Source organism: Natator depressus, chromosome 11, assembly GCF_965152275.1.
Source record: "Natator depressus isolate rNatDep1 chromosome 11, rNatDep2.hap1, whole genome shotgun sequence".
NCBI lineage: Eukaryota > Metazoa > Chordata > Testudines > Cheloniidae > Natator > Natator depressus.
This window is the reverse complement of record NC_134244.1, coordinates 32,475,965-32,488,100: the sequence shown is the minus strand read 5'-3', so window position 1 is coordinate 32,488,100 and position 12,136 is coordinate 32,475,965. Positions and strand designations below refer to the sequence as shown.

At 36.8% G+C, this 12,136-nt stretch overlaps 1 protein-coding gene across 16 annotated transcripts in view; it reads left to right on the top strand.

Annotated features, from left to right (window-relative positions):
* The first annotated feature begins 1,342 nt into the window (after window positions 1-1,342).
* BAZ2B (bromodomain adjacent to zinc finger domain 2B) overlaps window positions 1,343-12,136 on the top strand; it is a 272,852-nt gene continuing 262,058 nt past the window's right edge. For 6 of the 16 annotated variants that reach the window (XM_074967399.1, XM_074967410.1, XM_074967400.1 and 3 more), the window contains exon 1: window positions 1,350-1,571. The gene's annotated coding sequence lies outside the window, so the exon portion shown is untranslated. Of the gene's footprint in view, window positions 1,572-12,136 lie in introns of all 16 variants that reach the window. The other 10 variants (XM_074967409.1, XM_074967407.1, XM_074967405.1 and 7 more) reach the window with 8 other exon arrangements.

The window sequence follows — 12,136 nt, the reverse complement described above, 5'->3', positions numbered from 1 at the left end:
CTTTTTTTTTTTTTCCCCTAATGAAGCAGCTTTGTGAAATCTCCCCATGTGTTAATACTAATGAAGATCCTCCAGCACAATTAAAATCACAGCCAGTGGCTGAAGGGGAAACACAAAACAATGGCATCTCTCTAAATATACATATTATTTCATGTTGAGATCAGCTTTGTTTAGCTGTAGTTTTAAAATAAAATTTTAAATTCTATACAGTGCTAAATAAGGTGAGCAAGTTCAATATTACATTTTCAGAATGCAAGAAAATGTTTTTTAAGAGACATAATGAAATAACTTTACATTTCTTGAAGTAAGTTCTTGATTATATTTTAATATAGCTTTAAATCTTTATTTTTATAGTTCATAGGCAGCAGTGCTTTGGTTTTTAGTGCACTTTAACGCTGGCCTAGCTTGACTTTTTTTTTTTTTTTTTTTTTTTTGACAAAAAGAGAGAGAGAGAGAGAGAAACCACGTGTATAATTTAAAGGGTTAGAGTAGGGAGGGGCCAGTTTTTGCTCTTCTTTCACAAAATAACCTATTAATTCAATTGTTTTAGCCAACCAGCGTCTCCATTAGTCAAAATAAAATGCTCATATTTTATAGACATTCTGGAAAGTATTTTTTAAAATATCCACAGTAACAGTTGAACTATTTTAACACACCCATGTTAAAACACCGTACAGTTTCTGACCCTGTTTGTCTGTTTTACTTGGATTTGTTTGGATTTCACTTTGTTCCTGTCATATCATCATAAGACTTGTGCATTACATCTAGCATGACTCGCTGATGTACTAGGCTGGTTCAAAAAATGTCTGATTTTGTGGGTTTCTTGGTTTTTTTTTTTTTTTTTTTTTTGGTAGCAGGCTATCATTTGCTCCCCATAAAATCTTTCTTGTAATTATAAATTAGATGTATTTTAATCTTTAACCTGAACATAAATTTAAGAACTACTTTAGACAGCTATGAAGGACTAATGCATTCCCTCCCAATCTATTCATTAATTATTTAATAATCACCGAATGTGGATTTATGATGTTTTTCCCTTTTATAAGACTTAAACTTTTCGATAACTTTTCCTAGTCCGGCGAATATTGGACAGAGTATGTGTGAGAGAGAGTGTGCACTTGGGGAACAGAAATGAAACTCTTTTCCTTGCTCCTTTTCGTTGCTGATAGGTCATTTATTACTAGGGCTGAAATGAGATAAACAATTCTCTCTCTTTTCCCCCTTGTTAACAGCAACTTTCATTGTTGAAGAGAGAAGAGCCTTGTTGGTTGACGTCACTTTTGGTTCATGAAGGCTTTGCCTGGAACTGAAGCTGAATAAACCTTGAGAAGAGAATCTGCTTCAATCCGCTGCCGCTGTAAGGAACTAACCAGGGAGAGACAGCGAGAGACAGACAGAGAAACAGATACACCCAGAGAGGGTTACACTCTCCCAAATTTCCCCACCCCTCCTTGGTGTTTCTTTACACTCTTCTTGAGGGTGTTGGACAGGGAAACGTTCCTGACACACACACACCCCCATCCTAATCTTCAGCAACCCCAGAAAGGGGAGATCTCTTCCACACTAGAAAGGTGAGTTAAAATCCCTCTGCCTGCTCTCCCCGGATGGGAGGGAGGGATTTTCTGTTAAGGTGGAAATGTGAAATATTTGCTAGATTTCAGGACAAGGAAGGAGGGACGGGGAGATCGTGCTCGGATGGGCAAAGCTGCTATCGGAGTTGAGGTTTCGGTGTTCTGCAGCCGCTGGTTTGTATCATCCCTTTGTTGCGGTGGGTTGGTTGTGCCTTTGGGGTTGTGTGTCCCATCGGAAAGGGGCTGACCTTGTCCACTCGGGTTTGGGGGGGTGGGGAGGAGGGGAGAGAGGCTGTTACTGTGCGAGTCCGGGGGGAGGGGAGCGCGGTCCGTGTCCCAAGCGAGTTTAAACTTTATTCATGGCTTCAAGTGTGTGTCCCTGGGACTGGCTGCCCGGCTCCGCCGCCGCCGGGGCTGGGAGCGCCTCTTTGTGTCTCTGCGCTCTGCCCGGCTCACTCCGGCTGCCGCAGCTCTGGGCATGTCAGCCAGCTGCAGCCGTAGGGGCAATTCCTTCCCCTCGGCCTCCCCTGCCGCTGCCCAGCGGGGTACGTGGCGTGCAGCGAGGGGGCCCCCGGGAGCTCGCAGTGTGCACAAGGTAAGAGGAGCCCGCCCGGTTCAATACAGCCGTGTCTCTGTCTCCCGCTGAGCTCGCAGCGGCAAACTCCCCCTCTCCCGCTCGGCCTCCCCCTCCCCCTTCCCCCCGGACTCTTTTATATCCTTTTATTTCAAAATGTGGCATTGTAGAGTTGCTCCAAACTCCGCTTTGGGCGTTGAAAAGGGCGGCGGGCGAGTGGAGTGGGCTTGGGAGAGACCAGGGAGACAGTCTGCCTGTGCTGAGGGCTTTGCTGCTTTCTTCTCTTTCTCTCTCCCTTTATCTTTTGTGTGCGTTGCTTCCTTATAAAGAGAGAGAAGCAGCTGCAGCCCTTGGTCGAGTTGTTGAAATTTATCCCTTTGTGTATATTACAATATCCTCCATTTTTCTGCCCTCTAAACAACAAGGCTTTCGCCATCTTGGGTAAATTTTTATTCCCAAGTCTGTCTCTCTCTTTAAGGGGGGGGTGGGTGGATGGGTAGGTGGAAATCTTGAAAGTCCTGCTGGATAAGGCTCAAAGTTTAGGAAATGTAACAGGGACAGACAGTGACGTCATGTAAAGTTTAAGGGGAATTTTTCCAAGTGTGTGTGTGTGTGTGTGGTTTTTTTCCCCCATGGGATTTCTGATCTAACGTGTTGTGAGCTGCACTTTAAAGTGAGAGATGTGTAGTTTATCCTGCTAGAATGCATATAGTTCTTAAAACTATGCGCTCCTTTTCTGGAATTTTTGTAACAGGTGGAGAAATATCTATTCTTTTGAATTACTCTCAGTTTTGTGTTCTGGCTTTGTACTATTTCAGATATAAATATATATTTCACTATTTAAAAATACAAAGTTGTTATATGAAATAATATTTCATTTGTGGGTTAGCATTATTTGTATTTACAGCAAATAGTTATCTCATGTGAATTTACATGAGACAACTTGGTCCAGAATCTTCTCTGAAGCAGTGTAGAGCTGAAGGTGAAGGGGGTTAGGGAAATTCAGTTATTTTTTAAAATGACAGATTCCAAAAGAACTGTTTTAACAGTATTATATGTATGCAATAAACTGTTTGTAAAGTACCTGTAGACATTATATGTATTTTGGATTATGTTCCAGATGCTGTATTCTGCAGTTGGCAGAATGTAGTTAGTATGCTAATAAAAAAAATTAAAAAATACCAACAGCCACAATTCTGAATCACTTTACCTCTGGTTATAAACTCTTCTATCAGCTACTGTGAAAAGGAAAACCAGTAAAATATAGTGTTTGTTTAATTTACTTGTCAATGATAGTCTTTTCATCTAATAAAAGTTCTCCTGGTCACATGGCAAAACTTAATGAAACACTGAGTACTTCATAAATAATAGGCACTGTAAATAGAATTCTAATTTTCCATTCAGATTCCTATATTCATGTTCTTGTTAGTGTGAATAAAAATATGCAGAAGGTAAAATGAAACTGTCTGTATTTAATTTGCATTCCCTTTGTCTTCAGGATTGAGAAAAACATTGGTTACGATTAACTTAGAAACTAATAGGAACAGGTCTTAGTACATCAAGAGATTTATTTTTTTCTCACATACTCAAAATTGAATGATATATTTAACAATATGTCTTTAGGTAGGAAGTATGCTTTTTTGTTAACAAAAGTCAGATATTTACCTGACTATGTTCTTTTAAAAAATGCTTGAGAAAGCCTTGATGAATTGAATGTCTGCCAGTTATGTGAATTGTAGGTAGATGAAAATGTTTAAATAGTTAAAAGCCCATAGAACAGATGGTTCTAAATTATACATGCAACAAAAGCCTAGAAGATTTGGCAGATTATAAATGGTGAGCAACAGAGGATAAAGCAGTTTAAGAAAATGGTAGTTAAGTATATTTGATGTCTCTCGCACCTATTGTAAACTGCACATTTTTGTCACAATGCTGCATAATCAATAAGCCAGACAGCATAAAGAAAATTGTAGTTGAAACAATTTTCTGTATTGGATATATCGAGAAGTTAGGAATCTTAAATATTTAAGGGGGATATCTTTGGTGTTCAAGTAATTTTAAATCCAGTTTGGCAAACAGGAAGCTTTTTTTAGCTTACTGATTCTTTTAAAAACTATAGCATATAAAATCAAACATTGATAAATTTATATGTAAATATGTACATTTTGTGGTATTTTAATCGTGTGTTAGAAGAAAAAATCTTCTTTGGAGGAGCAGCTAATAGTTTCTTCCTATTATTGACTAACTACTGTTTTGAAGGAAACATGTAAATAAGCTTTCTGTGAGTACTGTGTATTGACATAATAAACTGTACAATTGCCACACTAAATTCTCATGCTATGAATTTATTTAAATAATTCTAGTATATTGAGTTACTTAAACTTGACTGTTTCAACAAAATAAGATTAATTTGAAAACTCATGTTAAGGGTTGTAGTTCATATGGTAAAATTAGTTTGAAGCACTGTTTTATGATACAATTTACTAAATATGTTGTGTAATTTTTGGGGAAATAGGTGGTTTTCTATGTTCACTTCCTGGTAAGATGCCTGGATATTTCTTAACAGAAACAAGAACAATATTTTTTTTGTATTACACAGGGAGTAAGCACTGGTTGAGTATTGTAAATACATTAAGCATTAATACTAACCTTGTGGATAAGACACTTCATGACTGGTTTTTTTTTTTTTTTTTTTTTGGCAAGGAAATTATTTAAAATGCAAATAAGAAAGTAATGAAAGTCTCTAGAATTTTTAGTTTCTATTGTCTTTTTTTTCTTATTTCTTTATTTGCATGTTTATTATAGAATTGAAGTGTAAAGGAGCAGATGTTTTGCCAAACATCCTGATGTGTTGCTTTTTCTTATGGGAGTGCGTAACTGTTCCTTCTGATGCATCGACTTGACAGCTGGTTGATTTCATGGAGCTGCTAAGAAGCCATTAGTGGTGTCATTGAATTGAAACAGAACAGTCACTCCCAGCTTGAACTGCAATTGTTAATGTCTTTGTTGCTACTTTTGTGTTCCTACACAAGATGTGGAATATCACAGTTGCAAGAAAGTTCGTGCTTTCTGTCTGATCCCTCTGAATTAGTGAAAGAATGTGTTTAGTGCTAGATTGCTTTTAGATTCACAGTATTCTTATGGCATATCCAGCACTAGGAGATCCAAGTTATTTTGCCAAGTCTAGATCAACTAGAAATGAAACTTACTACAAAGAAACTACGATAGTGCTCTTCCAGAATTGAAATTATTTCACCAAGATTTATTCTTAGTATACTAGATTCCTTGGAGGGTTTTTAATTTGTCTTTAGTAATTTATATTCAAAAATCTTCAAAACCAGATTTTATTTTTCCTCCATTTTAAAAATAAATCTAGGGGCATATCCTTCAATTGATTTTAATAGAGATTTCAGCTTTAAAAAGTAATAGTATAGTTTTCAGAGTAACAGCCGTGTTAGTCTGTATTCGCAAAAAGAAAAGGAGTACTCGTGGCACCTTAGAGACTAACCAATTTATTTGAGCATGAGCTTTCGTGAGCTACAGCTCACTTCATCGGATGCATACTGTATGCATCCGATGAAGTGAGCTGTAGCTCACGAAAGCTCATGCTCAAATAAATTGGTTAGTCTCTAAGGTGCCACGAGTACTCCTTTTCTTTTTGTTAATAGTATAGTATGACCCATAGGTATTTTTTTTTCCCCTTAAAAAAAAAACTGAAGATGGTTTTTTATAACAGAGACCTGATGAAGGGCCAAATTGTTCTTGCTTCACTCAGGTGAGTTGGCCATTGAAGTCAACGTGATGACTTGCCTAAGGCCATCAGGGTTTCCCCCCAAAATTTAAGGTAAACCCCTCAGATTTCCTTGTCCTCTTACTATTGTTTGTTTTGGTTGATGATGATAAATAATTTTATCAACTAGTCTGTGTCCTTTTTTAAATGCTACTAGAGAGCAGTCAAGAGAAACACTGACAAATTTTAATGAGAAGAGAGAACAGTGTATTTCAGACTTATGTAGAATGGAACAGTCTGAACACTGACAAAACAATGTAACAGGTAAACTGTATGCTTTAAAGAAATGTATGGGGGAAAATACAGGACACTAAAATAGGTACGGAGGACAATTAAAACTGCGCCCCCCTCAATCTGTGCCAAAAAAGCCCAAGTGGGTAAGAAACATGAAGATAAGCAGCAATGATGTTTCTGTTTTTGTAAAGTTTCAGTTGCACCAATATTTTTTCCTTACATATGATCTGTTCTGTTGTTAATGCTGTTGTAGTGGTAGTTATAATGGAAGCATTGCTTTAGTGTCATTACCTAAGTGAGTACGTACTAAGGGGTTTGGAGTTCTTTTATGTTTACTCTTTAGGGATGAGTAATGGAAACAATAATATTATATTAGTAAGATCAACTTAGAAAAGGTACATGTTGTCTAATTTTGCTCATACATTCAGAAACAACAAATGAGTCACCAAAGCGCTGCATAAGAAAAATAATCCTATGGTACGTCAAACACTAGTAGTTGCACTTATATTTCGCCCAAGCTTTTCAGAGCTTCATAAAGGTGGCTAACTACTAGTTTTCCTATACAGAGAAGTGAAGTGACTTACCCATGGCAACACAGCAAGTCAATGGCAGTGCTGGGAACAGAACGAAGGTCACCTGACTCTGAATCGGAGGCAGTGCTAGCCCATTATGGGCCCTAAGCAGGAATATTTTTGCTTCCCCCCCCCCGTTGCCCCCCCAACACATACTAAAAAAGTGAATAGGGGGCCCCCTTGAGCTGCTTGAGGTCCTAAGCAATTGCTTAGTCTGCTTGTGCCTCACACCGTCACTACGCTGAATCAGTACTGTAAATACCAGGTCTGTAACTCCAGAAATGAAAACCTTTGACCCTGATCCTGCAGAGACTTTTGATTACCCTCATGTGTAAAGTTAAGCATGTGCATAAGCCTTTGTATGTTTGGGTTCATAGTCTACGTTCAGCTTGTAAAGTGTCAAATATGATGAATATTTTCACTAATCTGCGTCTTTTTTCATATTTTAGATTAAAAATGAAAAACTAGATAATTTAAAAAAAAAACCCTTTTTATTTCTTGTTTAGGGTCATATACTGCCTTTGATCTACCCAAAGGAATTCCTTAGAGCAGTATCAAAACACTTCTTTAATGTAGTCTGTAAGTCATGTACAACAGTTTCCTCTGAAACTTTATTGTAGAGAAAGCAAAGAATAGCTTTCGCTGCTACAAATGTGTCTTTGGTTTTATTTTAATTTATGAGCAAAATTTTTAAATTGTGAAGTTTTCTGATAATATTAGTAAGTAACAAGACTGATAGTTTAAAGCAACGCTGTCAGTGTAAAAATCCCACATCTGTCTGTAGGTTTTTGCTAATGTTTAGAGATTAGAGGAAAAGTTTTTTCGCTTTTTAATTCAGTTTGTTTACTTTGTGCATTTGATAGCACTTTTGTTAGTTTAATCTTTTGTTTGTGTGGGTTTTTTTGAAACAGCAATAGGAAAAAGAGTAAATAGTTATTTTTTAAAAAAAATAAATACAAAACTGTTTTCTAACTCTTAGAAATTGGCCAACAAACTCCCAGGAAGATGTAGTTTCTGAAACTATTTCTAACACTTAATCCCCCTCCCCCCTCAATTCTAGATCTGAAATTGACACTGTCCCTCCAATTTTCATAGAAAGGAGATTCTAGTCTCTTAATGTGTAACCCATACTGTCATCTGCTTCCTTGCACACTTCAGGTGTTATGATTTCCCATATGTGAAGGGGGACCATATGACTATCTTTGCATTTGATGTAGGCAAGGAGTTGAATGAGTCAAACCGTGATAGTTTAGAGCCATAGGTAAAGATGTTTCTAACCTCTGTGATGGGTGTATGCAGAAAAAAAGGTGATGGCACCGTCAGAATGCTTGAGCCCAGTCCTGCAAATACTATCAGGTGTAGCAGTGCTTTCCATTGTGAATAGTCTCATTGTGAGACTGCTTTTAGTAGTACTAAGCAATGTGCCTGTTAACATTTGCAGGATAAAATTCTTGGTGTGTTTTTAATAAAATGTATTTGGTCTAAAAGGAATTAAACTAATTCTTCTAAAATGAAGTGGTGGTCCAAAGTAATGTGGTCACCTCTCCATCAGACAAACATGTCTGATTTTCCCCCGGGTCTGTATATGTAGAACTTAGTTATTATTATTGCATTGGTCCATCAGATGTGTAGAGACATCCTTATTGTCATCTAATTTGTTGCAAGTCACAATAAAACATTTTAAAAATTTGGAAAAATTGAACGTTCTGTGTAAAATGTGCCTTTAATAAAATTAAATAAGAAATTATACTTTGTATCTGATTTGATTTGGAATTTTAAATCAATATTTATATGTTAATATTTAGAAAGAGGAAAAATACACCAGTTCAGTTGGTTTGAGCTTTTGAATTGTTAGACTGTTAGATTGGAATTTAAAATTTTAAAAAAATTGTTAAAGAATTACTTACTTGATGATTTAAAGCACTTTGTTAAACACACGTTTAGTCAGAAGTAGTGACCTTATTTAGTAGTGACTTTGTTGCGCTGATGAATTTTAACAGTTTTTGCAGTAGATGAATGTGCTTTGTGAAAGATAACATTTGCATTTTATAAAAAAGTATTTTAAGAGACTAAAATAACTGCAGTGTGAGTTTAAGTGAACATACATAGTATTTAAAAAGAATGAGGCATTCTCTGTAAAAGAAATCCAGCTCTAAGATAATTATTGCATTGGTCCATCAGATGTGTAGAGACATAATTGTGTGGTTTATTTTATTTTTTTTACCCTGTTTTCTGTTCTTACACTTTTCCACAAGCATGCACTCATTAATCAAAGATGCTGCACTCCTGCTGAGGGCAGAGAGGTTCATCAAATTGGCAGCCGGTTTGGTGTAAAGAACGGTGTACTGAAGCTCTTAACGCGTTGGGACATAAATAAATCTAAGGTCTTTGTATGCAAACCCTGGAGGTTAATACTGTATAATTCAATGTCCTGTCTTTGTTTTTATGATTGATGTTTTTAAATGTTTGAAGCTTGATGCAAGTCTTCTAGGTCAGGGCTGACGATCTGATTGGCTGAAGCAAAAATGCATTAGGTTGGCAGAGGGACTTTGAGTGTGCAGTAGAGATTTTGATTTTTTTTCCCCCCTGAGAGATCATTGTCATATTGCCTGAGCTGTTATAGGAATGTTCCAGTGATTGACATCCCCTGCTGTGATAATGGACCTAGTGCATGAAATGCCAATAGTTTGGTCCTATTTGTCCTGAAGCTTACTGCTATTTGTATCCTTAACAGAGCTCACATGTAGAACAAGCAAAAACTACTGGGATTTCTCTAGAAATAGTGCTGGGATTTGGCTTTAACATGAATTGGTTGCATATTCATAATTTAAGAACAGCTGGTTACAGCAAGCACATAGTCATTTGCAAGCTATTATAAACCATTCCACTCACACATGGAGCTTGTGCTTGAGCTCCTTTCTTTTTATTGATCTACCTGCATTTAAAATCTGGTCACTGCTGCCAGAGAGGACTTTCATTTTAGCTGCGCTTGCAACATAAGAACGACTTCAATTTTAAATATTTAATTTTAACTAAATACTGAATAAAATGATAAAGTATGGGGTTTGAAGAAATAAACTGCAAGGATCAGCAGTGACACAAATCTAAAATGCAAAATCTTGTTTTTGTAAAGCAGCCTAAAAAATACATCATGCAACCTTCGTAGTCCTTTGATTGCTTGTGTTCTTTTGAATAAGAAATCTTTGCTAAATTTAGCCAAGGTTAAGTTTTCAAAACCAAAGTTATTAAAATGCATGATTTTCATGCTTTGCCTATGCATGGCTTTGAAGGGGGGAAACTCCAAAAATATAAAATGTATAACAAAAATAATTTTGTTTGAATAGTACTTAATACCTTGGATCTATAACAATCTTGAGAAGTATCACAAAGCAAAATTTAATAGACAGGTTAGAGATTGCTTTACAAAAAACATACCTATCCATTTTTGAGCCATGAAAAGAGTAATGTCACAGAACATATGCTTATTAATAACAGCCGTCAGTGGTATATATGGGCTGCGTTAGTAAATGTGAAGTTTTGTTTTAGAAATGTAAAGGGTCTCGATTTTTTTCCATGCACAGGAATAAAGTGGCTGCTATTATTGGATTTCATTGCTATTGGCAACTTTTCCTTATCTTTCCTTGCCTTAATGGCTAGTGGCTGGAACTCCTAGAGAAATGATTACTTTTTTGAGGGAAACGAAGAACCCAATTCTTTGCGGTATTGAGCATTCTAAGCTTCTATTGAAATAAAAGGGAGCAGAGAGTGCTCAATATCTCACAGGTTTAGGTCCATTATGAAATCAGTTAAAAGCTCATGATCTGGTGTCGCAGGCAGATGAGACTGCTGAAAAGACATGTCACATAAATTCTTGCCCGGTGAGTGGAGATCCTGAAAGCTGGCATGTCTTGCACATGAAGATAGTTTAATGTGTTAATTAGTTACAGCACTTTTTAAAAGGTTAAGCCTATAAGAAGTGCTAAGTAGTATTCTTCCTATGGGAGTTCTGATAAGTTCTTATGTTACCACTGAGTTTCCAAGTGCTTCATTTTGAGGTGATGAAGGAGCAACTAGGAGACATGGTGAGGAGAAGTAGCAGTTTGGTGCAAACCTATTTGACTCAGAAGGCTAAGGATGCAAGAGGGAAAAGTGCTGTGTGGTAAAAATAGCTTGTAAATTAATTTTCTACAATATCTATAGTGTTAGAAGAAACCATTCTAGCATATCCCCTAGCGCATCCAGTGCAAAGAGAATCGTTTTATTTTCTAAAATCTCTTGGTGGATGTTAGAAACAATAGGAGGTCATTGTGGCTCCCGCAAGGAAGCTACCCTAAGCGGGTCTGGAAGGAAGTAAATGGGTGTCTCCCTCTCCTCTTTTTGTCTTTAGTTAAATTGGAATAGAATGTTCAGCTGTAGCAATTGTTGATGCTTCATCAGACAGTGAGTCAAACCCTGTTACCTTCTTTTCAAGAGGGATCATGCTGAAGGGCTACTGTGTGGTTGAGGATAATGTCATCGTTGAAACAGGACTGTGTCAGGAATAAAGCAGAAACAGTCCCATTTTAGATTTAGGTTTTTTTTTTTTTTTTTTAAGCGTGATTAATAGCAGTAGATTCTAGTTCTGTTGGCTGGTGTAAGTATTTGGGATTTTGTTGATAGCATGCAAAGGGATTAAGTAGTATGACTACTGTATAACGACTACTTTACATTGTTAGAAAGATATAGCAATTACCTAGCACTGGTGGAGAAAGTACCCCTCCCTACAACCATACCTTGAGTGTCTCAGAGAACAGGACTGTAAAATGTTGGGATGGGCAGTAGATAGTTGACACATGAACTAGAGGTGCAATGATCAATAGAGTCCTTGGCTGGCATATTAGAAGGGGTCAAGAGCTGTCTTGTGCTTGGCTAGAGCTCTACATACACTTGCCAAAAGCTACTAAAGAAAAGATTTAGTGTAGAAGAATATGTACAATTTTGTGCTGCTTCATTGAAAATAGGAGAGTAATGCCTTCCTAAACCAAAGTAGACTATTGCACTTTGACATATGTGATGTAGGCAGGCAAATTCTATATCTTTCATCTGTTTATTGGTGTAGTCTTCAGTAATTTTTGTAGTAGTCAGGTGGCATTTGTCCCTTGCCCTTCTGGTTTCCCCACCCTTTAAAAAAAATTTTTTTTTTGCAGGATGTGTTGGGTAGAGTGAAGAAGATGCATCAGGCAGTTGTTACATTTACTAATTTTGAAATATATATAACTCCCACAATTTTGATATGTCTAGGCCTTTAGTTGTGGAATATTATCTTTCATGTAATACTTTAGAATGGTGAACATATGTATTCATACAGTAGATGAAATGTAGGAATGGAATGGGAGAAAGGAATCATGTCACAGAT